The 18130-nt window shown below is 33.9% G+C and overlaps 1 long non-coding RNA gene across 1 annotated transcript in view; it reads right to left on the bottom strand.

Moving 5' to 3' along the window:
* LOC141374897 (uncharacterized) overlaps positions 1-17476 on the bottom strand; it is a 40992-nt gene extending 23516 nt beyond the window's left edge. Inside the window, exon 1 of the long non-coding RNA XR_012382086.1 lies at positions 17378-17476. This is a non-coding gene — a long non-coding RNA (uncharacterized lncRNA). The remainder of the gene's footprint in view (positions 1-17377) is intronic.
* Positions 17477-18130: the final 654 nt, after the last annotated feature.

The following is an 18130-nucleotide window of genomic DNA, read 5'->3' as shown; positions in this document are numbered from 1 at the left end:
ATATATACAGAAAATTAGATTAACTACAATGAAGAGAGAGAATATGACTCTAGTAATGAAAAATAAAAAAAAGATTTTTAAAAAGGGATTGATAAGATATGATATTGATTGAAAAAGGGAAAAAGAAAGATTAAAAAAAGATAACAAGAAAATTTAAAAAAATTAACTTTGAAAAGCTATAGAATCGTGGGAAAAAAAGCCATGAATTCTATGTGCTGTTTTCCCCTAGTGTTGGAATTCTGCCGTTCTCATTGATTGAATTAACTTGGGCTTGGCTGGCTGTTCTTGCTGATCTTCTGAGGGAGGGATCTGTTGCAGTTTTTCTCAAATATCTTTGCCTGAGGCAGAATTGCACTGCCCTTGCCAGGGGCCAGGCTAGGTAATCTGCTCCGGTTTGCTTTCCAGAGCTTTTGTTCCTTGAAAAGTTTCTGTACAGTTTTGGAGGACGAGAAAGAAAATGGCTGCTCCTAATCTCTGCCCCAGAGGAGCTGAGAACTCGGGACACCACTCCTCAGTGAGCCCCCAGAGAAAAGCTGTCAATCACTCCTGTCTCCCTGGTCTCTGGGCTGCATTCCATGCTCACCGGCCTGTCACTGAGCTTTTCTATCTCTGGCATACGACCCCATTTGGAGTCTCCAAACCCAGCAGATTCCTGAGGTGCACTCCCCCACCGCTCTCCATGGGGGAGGAAGGGGTGTTGCCCCGGATCTGCTGCATGTTGGCTTCCTGCTTCCAGAAAGTGGTTGCTTTTCTGTTCAAGGAGTTGCTGCTATCCTTTTCTTCCATCTCCTGTTGAGTGTGTAGGTGTTCAGAATGGTTTGATACCTATCTAGTTGAATTCCTGGGACCAGAAGAAATTTAGGTCTCTTACTCCTCTGCCATCTTACTCCTCCCAGGAATTCATACATTCTAATAATCCTTCTAACTTGGCCATTGTGTGCCTCAATAAAATTTATGTATTTTCCCCCCAAAAAAGTAGGGGAGGTGGAAAGAACACATCATATCTATTATAAAAAGCAATCTGGCTCATTGAATAAGTTTTGAGATTTTATTGTTTCTTTCCAAAATGCCAAGAAAATTTCTCTTTAAAATGTGAAAATTTGGGGGTGCCTGAGTGGCTGAGTAGTTAAGCATATGCCTTCAGCTCAGATGATGATCCCAGGGTTCTGGGATTGAGCCCTACATTGGGCTCCTGGCTCAGCTTAGAGTCTGCTTCTCCCTCTCTCACTGTGCCTCCCCACAAGTCCTGCGCTCTCTCTCTCACTTGCTCCCTTGTAAATAAATTAATTAATTAATAAATAAAATCTTTAAAAAAAAGTGAGTATTTGATGAAACAATGTGTTGGAATATAGTAAGAAGAAAGAGGAAAAAGAGGATACTCAATTTCAATTTCCAAAATACAAAGAGAATAAACAGACAAAAATATGTATATATATTAGAGCAATAAAATAAAACAATTTAATGCAGCTACCAGGAATAAACCTAAAATATATAATATATAGAATTAGTATATAACATATAACATAATATATATTATATATAATTAAGAAAATATGTATATTATTTATTTATTTTAGCTGCAATAATATATATAATATATACACCAAATTTTATATTTTGTATATATATCATAAAACATAATATTGATAGAAATATTGGAAGAAACAGAAACATATTCAGTGTGAAGTATATATTAATACAAATTCTGGAAAGATAATGGCATTAAGGCCTAGGTTTTGAATTTTTCCAAATCCCCAACATAAACAAACAAAATAAGAAATACCTAAACCAATAGACATGACCAACATTTACAACAAAATAAGTAAAAAGGTATTTCCACAAGAATAATAGGTATGCAGGTGGAGGTAAACTACCAATGTCTACAATGACTACATGAATTGAATTAACATCTCTGAGGAGAAAGCAGAGGGAAGCAAGCAGGTATATGATCGACCTGAGAAGAGAAACACAAAAGGAGCCAATAGATTGTCCTTGAAAAGCAAGGCAAACAATCTGAAAATATCACCTGAAGCAGGAAGGACATACACATGCCCACTAGGAGTGAAGGCAAACGATGCCTAGTAACATTTGAAAGGGCCAGAAGAGTCTAGTTCCTTGTAACTGTCGATCAAGCATTCCCTTAAAAAAGGTTCCTAACTGAAGAGAAACTACTTGGAATGAAATAGAAATGGAGCAATGCACAAGAAAGAATGGAAGTGAAAATTTAGATAAAATTACAGGATTAAAAGCCAGGAAGTCTCAGAAAACAAGCCACCATACTTTTCAGTACTACATGAAAATAATAAAAGAAAAATCTCTATACATTTATAAAAGCTACCTGAATCAAGTTTTATTCTAACAGTTCAGGAAAACTAATTTCTCATAAAAAATGAAGAACACAATTGAGATGAATTCATTTATAATTTACTTTATGAAAAAGGACAGTAAGAGAGCAGAATAACATTTCTGCTACAATGAAATGAGTCAGAAGGACATGTCAATAAAATAGATGAAAACTATGATATACTATTCAAAATAAGCTAAAAGGTAATAAGAAATTGATATAGGACATAAAGAACAATAAAGTAAAAGTTAGAAAATCTCAGAAATAGTGACATCACTCAGGAAAAAAAATTGGAAATAAAAGTTGTTTCTCATAAGAAAACATTGAACAGAACATTAGAATGGGCAAATAGAGCAGATAATGCTTTAAGATAAGTAGATGAAAAATAATAAAAATTAAAAGTCAAAAACAGTTGAAAGTGATAAAAGGATTAATAGCATTAATTATATAATTACCTATATAAAACTAAGGCTAAGTTAGGTTATAAGGAAAAGAGGATCACATGCATTGCTATATGATAAGATAATGTAAATTTAGTGAAGATATATTAAAAAAGAGTTGGACTAGAAAGATAATATTTAAAAAAGTCTATATTCAGTAAATATCTGTAGTGATAATATTAATCTTTTCTTAAAGCTGTCAAGTTTGTATTCTTGGATAAAACAAATGAGTAATTATTCCATCATATTCCACATTCTTGAGAAAAGGATTCTCAATATAAAATAGAGAAAATACATGTAATATAGAAGTGAAGTGAAAATTTTGTTGACTTTATATTTGCATGAGAGGTATTGGTATGAGATATTTTATCTTAAAATGTGTGACGGTGTTATAGCTCTGATCATTGAAAACTCATCATAAAATGAACACTTTAAGGGCGCCTGGGTGGCTCAGTTGGTTAAGCGACTGCCTTCGGCTCAGGTCATGATCCTGGAGTCCCGGGATCGAGTCCCGCATCAGGCTCCCTGCTCATCAGGGAGTCTGCTTCTCCCTCTGGCCCTCCCCCCTCTCATGTGCTCTCTCTCTCTCATTCTCGCTCTCTCAAATAAATAAATAAAATCTTTAAAAAAAAATGAACACTTTAATAGCAATAAGCATTCCTAGTGCCAAGAAATATTAATTTTAGTAAAAGAAAGCAGGACCTGAAGAAGTTTAGCCTAGATGAATGTCTAAGGGAAATTACATACAATTTGAGCCTAGACCTAGACTATCTTGTGTCATGGCAAATAGAAAGCTATCAAAAACTACTAGTGTTATATGAAATGTACCCAAGTTAATGGGACAATTTGAGTTTCAAATAATATAATAATTTCAATGAAATTAAGCTCTTTAAATATGTTTAAATTCATGAGTTCATAATAATATCTAAAAAAAAATTACTCACTTTCAGAGGCTGATGGAGATCCAATTAACCATCTTGAAAACTAGTCAAGCACATATCCTGACTTTTTTTTTAATGAACTGTACTGAAGAAAAACTAAACAAGGAAGAGTGTCTCCTTATAAAAGCATTTCTAATAATAAATGGGAAGCAATGATAGAATAAGAAAATACCCAGTTTGTAATCTTTAATGAAGTAATGGACCTTGAAAATCACCAGTTGTTAATCTTACAAAAAAAGGAGACAATTAGACCTTGTCCTTTCTGGTAAGATGACATACCTCCTATAGTATCCTTAGTGGGATTGAACCTGAAACAGCTAATGCATCTTAATACAACTATGCAGGAAATACGAAGGACAAAGAAACAGCTGAACCACACCATAAATATGCAATTAGCAATATCTAGATGGTGAGAAACTCTACAGTTTAAATAACCAGTTCTTCAATAAATAAACAACGAGGAAAATAAAAAGATGAAAAGATAATTCATGAATTAAACACAAACATACTCACTAGGTAAAAATGGGCAAGACTAAACTATTGTGTCTAAGGGCATAGAGATGAGTACTAAAACTAAAGAAACACAAGGAAGTTATTACTATAGAAATCAGATAGTGGTTATTTCATATTTTGAGTTGATAACCTTGTTGGGACACATGGAAGGGTTAAGGAGGTGGCTGTCAAATTTCTATTTCTTGATCTGGGTGGAAGTTACAAGGGCATTTGCTTTAGCTCACTTATTAAGTAAACAATTTCTCTGCTTTTCTGTATTTAGGTTTATTTTATTTTATTAATTTTTAGGTGGGGCAGAGGGAGAGGAAGAGTGAATCCTAAGCAGACTCCACACCCAGTGCAGAGTCTGTGAGGGACTCCATCCCACAACCCTGAGGTCATAACCTCAGTCTAAACCAGGATCAGATGCTTAAACAACTGAGCCACCCAGGTGTCCCTGTGCTTATTTTATAACAACAACAATAGAAAAGTGAAAACTACCATTTATGTGTGTTTTTCATGTAATTGTTTCACTGTGTTCATCAGAAAGATCAGACAGAGTATATCAATGACAAAAATCTTAGTCTGTAGAAGTGTATCACGAACTTGCATTTTAAAGTCATTACTACAATTGTGGTTTCTATCGTTATTGTGATCATGTTTACAAAGAATGAAGGCCATTGATGTAACATTCATTTAACACTTTTCATGTCCCAATAGAATGATAGTTGTGAAGATAAAAAGATGAAAAAGATAAGGATCTGTTTCAAAGAATTCATTATCCAATGGGGGAGAATAACAAAAATAAATTTACAATGAAAATGTGTGTCAAATACTAGCTGGGTGTTCATTAAACATATTTCCTTTATGACCTGGACACACAACTTTTTCCCAGCTTCCCCTTCAATTGGTGTGGCTACATGTTTGGGTTATGCTATTGAATATGAGCTGAATTAATTGTGGCACTTCTATAACTGGACCAAAAGAATTTCCACATGCAACCCTTACTTCTTGTTCCCCTTGTCCTGTAAATGTGGAAGCTACATGTTGAATAGAGTGAAGTCATAAGTTGCCAGAAGGATAGTTCCCTGAATCACAACCTGAGGTTCAGCCATATGTTTATTAGGAACACTCATTTTAGGTTTTATTTTAGTAAGCAAAAACTGTTAATTTGCTAAACCACAGATAGTTAAGGTTTATATGTTATAGCAGCTAGCTTAATTAATTAATATATGAATCAGCAACTTATGTGGGGTTCTATCATTTTTAAAAAAGCCTCAACTATGTAACCCCATGATCGAGTGGCAAGAAAATCAGTATCAGAGGCTGGAAGGATGGAGTCCCATGTCATGGAGTTGCAGAAAACTTAGTAGCTTCTGTCATCAATACCTGAGAAAGCAAGGGTCTACTGAGTCTATGGCTCTCACAGAAGAATTTAGAAAACAGACTTTTAGTTGGATATTTGGTTTTAATTTGTTGCATTTAGTAAGATATTAGAAATAAGGGATGAGCTTTAAAAAATTGGGTGGTTCAAAAGCAGAAATGAAAATGAATAGAGAAAGTCATTAAATGCAGTGCAACAACTAGTTGGAAAAGCCAACTCGTTCTAGATATAAAATGGAAAAAAAAAATTAAAAAGCTTTTGAGCAACAAACTCCCCTTGAAAGACCTAGCCATGTGGCAAAGACCATTTTGATATTATCACTCAAGCCAGATGGACTCCAGGCACTTTGTTAAATTGGGATACAGAGACCAGGAATGGGAAAAAATATGTATATAAACATATGATAGATAGAGGATAGAGAGTGAGATGATAGAGAATTATAAAGTAAAACTAATGGCCCATGGTCTGACTGAAGGAATAAATTAGTAGATCATTATTAAGTAGACATTTCATTCCCAAGAAATCCATAAACCAGAGCTTAATACAAATAAAAATAATAGCAAGAAACCCTTGCACAGACATGAAGAAAGGAAGCAAAAGCTGTAAGCCCACAGTGAAGGCCTATTCTTCAACATCCACTTCAGATGTGGCCATGTGTGTAAACAGATGAGGAAAATTCTCAAAATGTGTGGTGCTAAGAAGCCATGAAGAATAATAAAGAGAGAACAAATATTCCAGAGGAAAGAACTGAGGTCAAATCAAAGACCTTCTTTACTGTCAGGTCAGAGAGCTCTCCCAATAACACTTGCTTGGGAGGATTTCATCATTTTCATGGACCAGTAAGAGCTATGTGCCTCCTGTTTCCCTCTGTATCAAATGTGGGCTTTTATTATGGATATACAGGTCCAGCTCCACTATTGTATATGGGATGCATTTGTGTGGGATAGAATAAATTATCTTTTGTTTCTTTGTCCCCAGAGGATGAAAAAAATACATGGTTTAGTGTGGTTTGTTTTCAGACTTCATCTTTTATTTATTTTTTATTTATTTTTTTTAAAGATTTTATTTATTAGAAAGAGACAGGGCACAAGCAGGGGGGGTGGCAGGCAGAGGGAGAGGGAGAAGCAGGCTCCGCGATGAGCAGAGAGCCCAATGCGAGGCTTCATCCCAGGACCCTGAGAACATGACCTGAGCTGAAGGCAGACGTTTAACTGACTGAGCCACCCAGGTGGTCCAAACTTCTTCTTTTAAAAAGGCATTATATTATACATAGTTTTTTGATACTCATTTTCTCACTTGGAATTATTATTATACATACATACTATATATATTTTCAGTTTACTTTCACTGCATTTTATTCAGTTTTATAGCTGTAATATAAGCTACTCTGTGAATATACCACAGAAAGTTCATCTGTTCTCTTGACCATGGACATTCCAGTTGTGTCCAGTTTTTGCTGTTATAAACATTCTTGCATACACTTGTAAAGATTGACAAGTCTTGGCTATATAATTATGGCTAGTACTACCATGTCTTAGAATATTGGATATTTGACTTCATAAAACAAAGCCAAATTTCCCAAATGAGAATGCTAATAACCATTATTAAAGGATCTAATATAATTCATTTCCTTAACAGTATTTGGGATTTCAACCACCTCTTACTTTATTCCAATTGTATGGTTAGCAAAATAACAATTTACCATGTTCTTATTTTTCCCCAACTTATTGTTGAGGTTGAATATCTTACTATAAAAGTACTGGAAATTATATTTTCTTTTCTGTAAAATGTTAATTTTCTCCTGGGTTATTTGCTCTTAACGTATTGATTTTTGGAGTGCCTTATATATCCTTAATTTTAAGCATCTATTGGTTGTCTGGAGTGTAAATGTCTTCTGGAGATTTGTAGCTTATCTTTCCACTTGCATCTTAGAATAAATGGAAATCGTATATTTTTGGGATATTCAAATTTATCAACAATTTTTGATGGCTAGCACTTTTTATATTTTACTTTAAAAAAACTATTCTCCACCTAGAAGTTAAGAAGACATTTTACTTAGATTTTTGCTTATAATATTTGTTGATATTTGTGTACTGTGTGTTTACTATTATTTTTTTCTACACAATTTTACATTTACTGAAAGCTTTTTCAGATCCTTTATGGAAGATATTTTGTAAATTTCTGAAAGAAAGTGAAAAGAGAATCTATCTACATCGTGGAGGGTGGGAGGGTGTACAGAATTAAAAGAGTAGGCAATGTAGAAAATGAAACAGATCACTTCATTTTGCCAATGGCTGGATGTGGACAGCAATAAAAAAGGTCGTTGAACAGTAAGCGTAAGGGAACAGCTGTGAGATGTGGAATGAGGTCCTGGCCACCTTATCTTGCTTGGCACAATGCTAAAGAGCTCAATTTAGCTAACTCCAATTGCTTCTTTCTTATGATAGTTTTACATGATCTGCAATGGCCTTCAAGTTTTCCTTTTTTTTTTTTTTCTTTTCTGCCCTGGAATTTAATCTCCATTTTTGCCCCCAGAGATTGCTCAACAATAAATATTTCATAAAACCATTGAATTATATATATATAGAACCAGAGAAATCTTCAGTTCTCACTAATATAAATCTGAATGATTTTCAGATGCACGCAGAAGAAATTTTGAAAGAATAAAATTCAAGACTCCATCTTCTAGATTTTCTGATTAAACAAGATTGCCAAGAAAGTATCCTAAAATATTATACAGGCAATTTTAGCAATTAACTAATCCTGGGAACTATCAATCAATATTTTTTTTAAAAAAAATATTTATTTGACAGAGAGAGACACAGTGAGAGAGGGAACACAAGCAGGGAGGAGTGAGAGAGGGAGAAGCAGGCTTCCCACCGAGCAGGGACCCCAATGCAAGGCTCGATGCGACGTTCGTTCCCAGGACCCTGAGATCATGACCTGATCCGAAGGCAGATATTTAACGACTGAGCCACCCAGGTGCCCCAATTAATACTTTTCATTTTATAAGCAAGGACAGTTTGGGCAAGATTTCATCGGTTTTAGAATTGAAACATTAAAGTTTCAAGACCCTGGACAGGGTGATGAGATAGAAATGAGATTTCATATCTAGATGTAGATGATATAGATATGCATTTAGAGAGAGAATTTGACATATGTTAGACATACATGCATCCTTCCCTTTCGTCTTCTTTCTTTCCTTTTTTTCTGTTTTTTTTTTTTTAGAGAGAGAGAGTATGTGAGTGCTTGAACAGGGGGGCGGTGGGGAGGGAGAGAGAGAATCTTAAGCAGACTCCAAACGCAACAAAGAACCTGACACAGGGCTCCATCTTAGGGCCCTGTTATCATGACATGAGCTGAAATCAAGAGTTGGACACTTAACAGACTGAGCCACCCAGGTGGCCCTGCATTCTTTCATTTTGATTTCTGCTCCATAGAAAGATGCAGTGGAAAGGAAATTACAAGATAAACAAAGCTGAGGAGGACTTTCAGTTCCTAATTCTGCATGTAAGTATCTTAGAAATTGTTAATATGTCCTAACAACTAGCAAAAAGTAAACAGACTGAAATATTAACAACTCTTTAGGGATCCATAAGAAAGGAGAGGACATAGGGTACACCACTACCCCCAAGAAACAGACAGGGTAAATAAAAGAAGTCATGGCTTACTAGAACAGAAACTTATGAGCAGAAATCCACCTCAGGAACTAGTTCTGGGGTAAGAAAACTGACTTATTGCTGGAAGTTCAGTGTGAAACATTCTAAGAGTTGAAAACTCCAGTATGGGAAGGAACAATATTGTGAGATTTACCTCCAGAAACTTGACTAGATTCCATCAATAACTATTAAAGAGAAAACTGTCATGTGTTTACCCTAGGGGAAGGGAAAACAAATGAAACTATCCTGAAATATGTCAGAGTATTCTGTTCTTCATAATATGGCTTGTCCTCAGGGGAAACTAGTTAACCAGACCCAAACCTGCTGAGATAGTATCAGAGCCTAACTGACCTGGAGGAAGGGAAACATCCAAATCTAGCAGATTCTAGCCTTCTACCTGGGAGAAGGGAAATGCCTAACTATACCCCATTCTACCCATCCTGCCCCACCAAAAAGGGAAGAAAAAAAAAGTCCCTAATAGAGTCCTGTGAAATTCAGTCCAGAGGCATAAGCTCATTAAATGGCTGAGGGGAGCATAAGATTATAAAAGACTTTCCCTCCCCCTACACTTTACCAGCACTTTACTAAAAAGTCTATTTATAGGCGACCTTTTTACACCTCTAACAAGAAGAAAATTGGAAGCCATAACAAAAGATAAAATCAAAACAAAACAGAACAAAAACAAAAACAAAAATCTGAAAACAACAGAGCAAGCATCAGAACCATAATTGCAGGAATGATGGAATTATCAGATTAAAAATTTAAAACAACTATGATTAATTTGTTCAGGACTCTAGTAGACAATATAGAGACCATGCAAGGACATATGGACAGTGTAAACAGAGAGGTGAAAATCTTAAGAAAGAATCACAAAGATATAATAGAAATTAAACAACAACAACTCTGTAACAGAAATGAAGAATGCCTTTGATGGGTTCTTTAGCACACTAGGCATGGCTACAGAAAGAATACGTGAGCTAGAGGTCAATACAATCCTCAAAAACAAAAAACAAAGAGAACAAAGATGGAAAACAAAGCAGGATATCCAAGTACTGCGTTTCAACTACAAAATATGTAATATATGTGAATTGAGAATATTAGAAGGTGAAGAAAAAGATATAGAAACAGAAAAACTATTTGGAATAATATATACTGAGAATTTCCCCTAAATTAATGTCAGACACCAACCCAAAGGTAAAAGAAGCTAAGAGTATACCAGGAAGGATAAAAAACCACACCTAAGCATATCATCTTTGATTTACAGAAAATTAAAAATCTAAAAAAAAAAAATCCTGACAGAAGCCGAGGTGAGGAAACACCTCACATATAGAAGAAAAGAGATAAACATTAAATGCAACTTCTCCTAAGAAACCATCCAATCAAGAAGAGAATGGAAAGAATATTTAAAGTATTGAGAGGAAAACATGCCCACACCAATCCAGAATTCTGTAACCTCTGGCATTATCCTTCAAAAGTAAAAGAAAATAAAATCTTTCTTAGACAATGAAAACTTGAAGGAATTTGTTGCTAGTATATCTGCCATGCAAGAAATGTTAAAAGTGCTTCGAAGAGAAAAAAGAATAATATAGGTTAGAAACTAAAATCTACATAAAGTAAGAAAGAGCACCAAAGAAGAAATAAATATAAGTAAAATAACAACTTTTATTTTTCTTATCCTTAATTTATCTACTGGATGAGAGTTTGTTCAAAATAATAATACCAACAATTGAATCTGATATATATAAGTATATATAATCAGATATATGATATATATTGTGCATATATAGGTATTATATGTAATTATTATACAGTAAGTATGATTACATATAAATAAAATATATTACAGCAATGATACCAGGTATGGGAGGGAGGGGATTAGTTTGTTATTACATGATACACATACTACCTAGAAGTACAGTGTTATTTGAGGGGTCCTGGATTAGCTTTAAATGTATGTTGCAGACCCTAAGGCAACCACTGAAAAGAGGGTGGGAAAAGTACAATTCATATACTAAGAAAGAGAGAAAATAAAATCATATAACATGTTCAGTTAAAGCCAAAAAATGGGAGAAATGTGGAAGACATAATTGATACAAAGAACAAGAGAAAGAATTAAAAAGCAGTAACAAATAATATATATGTCAATCCAACTATATCAGTGTCACCTTGAATGTCCATGTTTTAAATGCACAAGTTAAAAGACAGAGACTGTCAGAGTAGATTTAAAAACAACAACCAGCTATATGTTGTTTACAAGAAACTCACTTTACATATAAAGACATATATTGATTCAAAGTAATTGGTTAAATTAAATTATATCATGCTAACACTAATTGAAAGAAAGCAGGATTAGCTAAATTAATTTCAGAGGAGCTGAATTAAAGCAAGAAAAGTTATCAGGGATTAAAAAAATACATTAGGTACTAATAAAGGTGTCAATCCTCAAAAAAAAAAAAAAAAGTCAAAAAAATCCTCCTAACAACAGAGCATCAAACTATGTTAGGCAAAAACTAGTAGAACTGCAAGAAGAAATAGATGAATTCACTATGTTATACTTGGAGATGTCAATTCTCAACTTCTATCAGAAATGGATGGATCCAGTAGGCAGAAAATTAGTAAGGAAACAGTTCAGTTCAACAATACCATCCATCAACTGGATATAACTGACATCTGTAGACTATTTAATCAACAATAGCAATGCACATTCTTTTCAAGCTCACATGGAACATTTACCAGGCTACAACACATTGTGTGATAAAAGTATACATTAACAAATTTGAAGAATAGAAGTCAGGCAATGTCTGCTATCAGACCACAGTGAAATTGCACTAGAAATCAATATCAAAAAGACAACCAGAACATTCCATATAATACATGGAGAATAAACAATAAAATTCTAAATAACAAATGGGTCAAAGAAGATATCTCAAGAAAAATTTTTAAATATTTTGGACTAAATGCAAATGAAAGCCCAACTTATCAAAATGTGTGGGGTGCAGAGAAAGTAGCACTTAGAGTGCTGAATGCATATAATAGAAATGAAGAGAGACCTAAAAACAATCATCAAAGCTTCCACCTAAGGAAACTTAAAAAAAAATTAAAAAAGGTGAAACAATACACATAAGAGCAAAAAAATAAAAATAAAACAAGGAACCAATAGAAAAAATAAAAACAAAATGCTGATTCTATAAAAAGCTTAATAAAACTGATAAGTCTTTAGCAAAGCAAAGAAAAAGAGAGAGACACACAAATTTCTAATGTCAGAAATAAAAGCTAACTAGATTTACTATGATAAACATTTTATAATACATACAAGTATTGAATCATTTCGTTGTACACCTAAAACTAATAATGTTGTTTGTCAATTATATCTCAAAAAAATTAAAAAAAAATTAAGGAGAGAATATCACCACAGATCCTATAAACAAATAATCAAGGGATATTATGAACAAATCTATGTCCACAAATTTGGTAAACTAAATGAAATGGACCAATTCCTTTAAAAACAAAATCTGCCAGAACTCACATAAGAAGGGTAGACAATATGAATGAAGTTATATCTATTAAAGAAATAGAGGGATGCCTGGGTGGCTCAGTCGTTAAGCGCCTGCCTTCAGCTCAGGTTGTGATCCTGGAGTCCTGGGATCGAGCCCCGCATCGGGCTCCCTGTTTGGCCGGAAGCCTGCTTCTCCCTCTCCCACTCCCCCTGCTTGTGTTCCCTCTCTCGCTCTTGCTGTCTCTCTCTCAAATAAATAAATAAAATATTAAAATAAAAAAAATAAAAATAAAGAAAGAAATGGAGACAATAATAAATAACCTCCAAAAATGAAGCACGCTTATTACGTTTGCCAAAATGGGTTCACTGTTGAATTCAACCATACACAAAAGCAATACATTGTACCCAATCTCTACAATTCCTTTCAGAGAACAGAAGCAGAGGAAATACTTCCTAACTCAGGCCAGAAATACTTTAACACCAAAACTAGACAAAGATATTCCAAGACACTAGAGACCAAATTCTCTTTTGAACAATGATGTACAAATTCTCAACAAAATATTTTCAACTAAAATCCAACAATGTACAAAAAGGATTATACAGTATGACCATGTTGGATTTATCTCAGATATGTAAGGCTAGCTCAAACATTCAGAAATCAATGTAATTCATGACATCAACAGTCTAAAAAAGAAAAATCACATGATTATGCCAGTCAATAAAAACAAAAGCATTTGACAAAATTCAAAACCCATTGTGATAAAAAAAAAAACACTTTTAGTAAACTAAAAATAGAGAAGTTTCTCACCTTGATAAAGACTACCTACAAAATTTGGGGTGCCTGGGTTTCTCAGTTAGTTAAGCATCTGCCTTTGGCTCAGGTCATGATCCTAGGATCCTTGGATAGAGTCCAGATTTGGGCTCCCTGCTCAGCGGGGAGTCTGTTTCTCCCTTTCCCTCTGCCCCTCCCCCCTGCTTGTGCCCTCTTGCTCTCTCTCTCCCGAATAAGTAAATATTAAAAATAAATGATAATCTAGGGGCGCCTGGGTGGCTCATTCAATAAGCATCTGCCTTCGGCTCAGATTATGATCCCAGGGTCTTGGGATCAAGCCTCGCATCAGGCTCCCTGCTCCACAGGAAGCCTGCTTCTCCCTCTCCCACTCCCGCTGTTAGTGTTCCCTCTCTTACTGTGTCTTTCTCTTTGTCAAATAAATAAATAAAATATTAAAAAATGATTATCTACAAAATATAAGAAAACCATATTACATAATGTTGGGAAACTCAAAAATTTTCCACTAAGATCAGATATAAGACCAAAATGTCACTCTCACTCTTCATTTTCAACATTGTATTGGAATTTCTAGGTACTACAATAAAACAAATAAGAAATAAAATAAAAAGCATGCAGACGGGAAATGAAGAAATAAAGTTGCATTTACAAATGATATGGTCATCAATGTAGAAAATATGAAAGAATTAATGAAAGAATTACTGGGTCTAGTAAGAAATTATAGCAAGGTTGCAGGATTCAAGGTTAATATGCAAAAGTCAATTTTTCCTATATATAAGCAATGAACAAGTAAGATATGAAATTATATAAATAGTATTGACTTTTTGAGTACCACAAAAGTGAAACACTTAGATATAAATCTACCAAATTATTTACAAGATCTATATGAGAAAAACTACAAAACTCTGCTGAAAGATATCAAAAATGATTAAGTAAATGGAGAGATATTCCATGTTCATGGACAGATACTCCATGTTCATGGATAGGAAGACACTATTGTAAAGATGTCAGTTCTTCCTAAATTGATCTATAGAGTCATTGCAATCCCAATAAAAATCAAACCAAGTTACACTCTGTATAAGGACAAACTAATTTTAAAGTTTATATGGAGAAGCAAAGACCCAGGACAGCCAACACAATATTAGAGAACAAAATTGGAGGACTGTCACTACCTGACTCCAAGACTTAATATAGAAATACATCAATGAAGACAGTGTGGTATTGGCAAAATAGACAACCAAATCAATGAAACAGAATATAGAGCACAGAAATAGATCCCCATACATCATTAACTTATCTTTGACAAAGGAGTAAAGGCACTAGAGTGGAGCAAAGAATGTCTCTTTGACAGAGTCCTGGAGCCATCGGACATCCACATCCAGATCTTACATCTTTCACAAAAATTAATTAAAAATGTATCATATATCAGAATGTAAAATGCAAAAATATAAAACTCCTAGAAGATAAAATAGGAGAAAATCTGGATGACGTTGGCTTGCCAATGACTTCTTAGATACAACAACATAGGCACAATCCATGAAATAAAGAATTGATAAGCTGGACTTCATTAAAACTAAAAATTTATGCTGTGTGAAAGATAATGTCAAAGAATGAGAAGACATGTCACAGAGTGGGAAAAAATTTTTGCAAACTACATACCTGCTAAAGAGCTGTTATACAAAGAATCCGTAAAACTCAACAATATGAACACAAGCAACTAAATTTAAAAAAATGGGCCAAAAATTTAAATAGATGTCTTAGCAAAGAAAATATACAGATGATAAATGGTGTAGAAAAAGATGCTCCATGTTATATGTCATTAAGAAGATGTAAATCAAAATAACTTTGGTTTACCAACAGGTGCCTATTAGAATGGCCAAATCCAGAGCAGTGACATGACAATACCAAATGCTGTTGAGGATGTAGAACAACAGAAACTCTCATTCATTGCTTGTGGAAATGGAAAATGATGCAGAAACTTTGGAAGACAATTTGACAATTTCTTTCAAAACTAAATATGCTCTTACCATGACTGCACAGATTTAGCAATGTTATCCCTTGGTATTTACCCCAAAGAGTTGAAAACTTATATCCACACAAAAGCCTGCACACAGATGTTTTGAACAGATTCATAATTGCCACAATTCAGAAGCAACCAAGTTTCTCTTTAGTAGGTGATAGATAAATAAACCATGGTATATATATAGGCAATGGAATGTTACTCAGTGTTAAAACGAAATAAGCTACCAAGCCATGAAAAGAAATACAGGAAACTTAAAAATATATTAAGAAAATATATCAAGTGAAAAAAAAGTCAATCTGGAAAGGGTTTATACATAATGTATAAACCCAAATCTTAGACATTCTTTGGAAGGCAAAACTATGGAGAAAGTAAAACAATAAATAAATAAATAAATAAATAAACAAATAAATAAAAAGAAAATCATGGGTTGCCAGAAGTTAAGGAAAAGAGAGATGAACAGGCAGAGTGCTGAAAATTTTTATAGAAGTAAAATTAGTTTGTATGATTTTATAATGGTAAATATAATTTATTGTAAATTCGTGCAATCCCATGGGATGTACAACATCAACTGTAAACCTTAATGTAAATTATGGACTTGGGTGATAATGATGTGTCAGTGTAGGTTCATTAGTTGTAACAAATAAATTACTCTGGCTTAGTATGTTGATAATGAGGACATCTACGAATGTGAAGGCAGGGATTATAGGGGAAACCTCTATACATTTGCTCAATTTTACTATAAATCTAAAACTGCTTTAAAAATTATATGCGAACAATGAATCATGGAACACTACATCAAAAACTAATGATGTAATGTATGGTGATTAACATAACATAATAAAAAAAAGAAAAAATAAAGTTTTTTAAAAAATGAAAAACAAAAACTAAAGCTCAAAATATTAATCTAGTATACAAAAGGAAAATTGAAAATCACCACGCATACTATGAACCAATGAAGTATAATAAAGTTATTGAATGAGAAAATTATACATAAACCTTACATGAGATGAATCAGATGACATTATCTGGCAATATCTTTTTTTTTTTAAGATTTTATTTACTTATTTATTTGGCAGAGAGAGAGACAGTGAGAGAGGGAACACAAGCAGGGAGAGGGGGAGAGAGAGAAGCAGGCTTCCCGCCAAACAGGGACCCCAATGCGGGGCTCGATCCCAGGACCCTGGAATCATGACCCAAGCGGAAGGCAGAAGCTTAACCACTGAGCCACCCAGGTACCCCTATCTGGCAACATTTTTAAAGCAATCATCATAAATTCTTCAAGAAGAAATGATAAATTCTCCTAAAAGTAGACAGAAATAGAAAATAGAAGTTATTTATAAAAAAATGAAAACTATAGAAATGAAAAATACAAAAACATGGAAATTTGCTCAATAATTGAATGGAAACAGCATAATATTAGTAAGTTTGAAGACAAACAAATAGAATATCTGAAATACTGAGAGAAAACAGACTGAACCATATCTGAAATACTGAGAGAAAACAGACTAAGCCAAAATTACATAGAACCCCAGGAACCTGTGAGGAACATAACAAAAATTCAAATTTATTTTAGTGGATTCCCAGAAAGAGAAAAGAAACAGAGTGGGATTAAGAGTTTGCAACAAAATAATGAAATATCTTCCAAATTTGGCAAAACATACAAATCTGCATATTTGAGACCTTGAGTCAAATATGGATAGGATACACACAAATAAATCAATCATGACACATCACAGTGAATCAAATAAAAACTAAAGACAAAGATAAAGTAGCTCATCTGTAGTAGAGCAGGTAGCCACCAGTCTTACCTCAAATGAGATATAACATTATTCCATAATCTCCTACTAATATTTTCCTTGCCTGAAGTGCTTCATTTAACTTATAGTGGGGGTCTGCTGGTAATAAATTCCTTTAGTTTTGTATGCCTGAAAGAAAGTCTTAATTTTAACTTGCTTTAAAAAAAAACAACTTCACTTGATGAAAAATTCTAAACTGAATTTCTATATCCAAAAATTCTAAACAGTTGTTTTAAATTTTCTTTTGATAACTTACCTCAGTAATCTATTTTTTTTTTACTTATTCAGTATTTATTTCAGTAATTTTCTTCTCATTTATCTTGTGCTTAGGTTTAATTGAACTTCTTAAGGTTTATATTTTTCTTCCAATCTGTAAATTTTTTTCAGTTCATTTTTCTTCTTCTTCACCCCATCTGCCCTAGATTCCTTTAGTACAGTAATTGTACCTAAATTAGCCTGTTCAAACTAGTGCCACTGACTGAGCTTTATTCTTTTTTAAAAATATTTATTTGTCGGAAAGAGAGAGAGAGAGCACAAGCAGGGGGAGCAGCAGGCAGAAGGAGAGTGAGAAGCAGGCTCTCTACTGAGAAGAAGCCCAATGCAGGACTGATCCCAGGATCTTGGGATCATGATCGGAGCCAAAGGCAGACACTTAACCAACTGAGCCACCCAGATATCCTTTTTTTTTTCTTTAATTTTCATTATTTTTTTCTCTGTTTTCCCTAGGTATGTGTTCAAGTTCACTAAGCTTTCTTCTGTAACATC

This window comes from Callorhinus ursinus, unplaced genomic scaffold (assembly GCF_003265705.2).
Source record: "Callorhinus ursinus isolate GAN/ISIS: 27379988/994484 unplaced genomic scaffold, GSC_fseal_2.0 scaffold2, whole genome shotgun sequence".
Lineage (NCBI taxonomy): Eukaryota > Metazoa > Chordata > Mammalia > Carnivora > Otariidae > Callorhinus > Callorhinus ursinus.
Note: the sequence above shows the minus strand (reverse complement) of the source record. Positions and strands in the feature narration are given on the sequence as shown.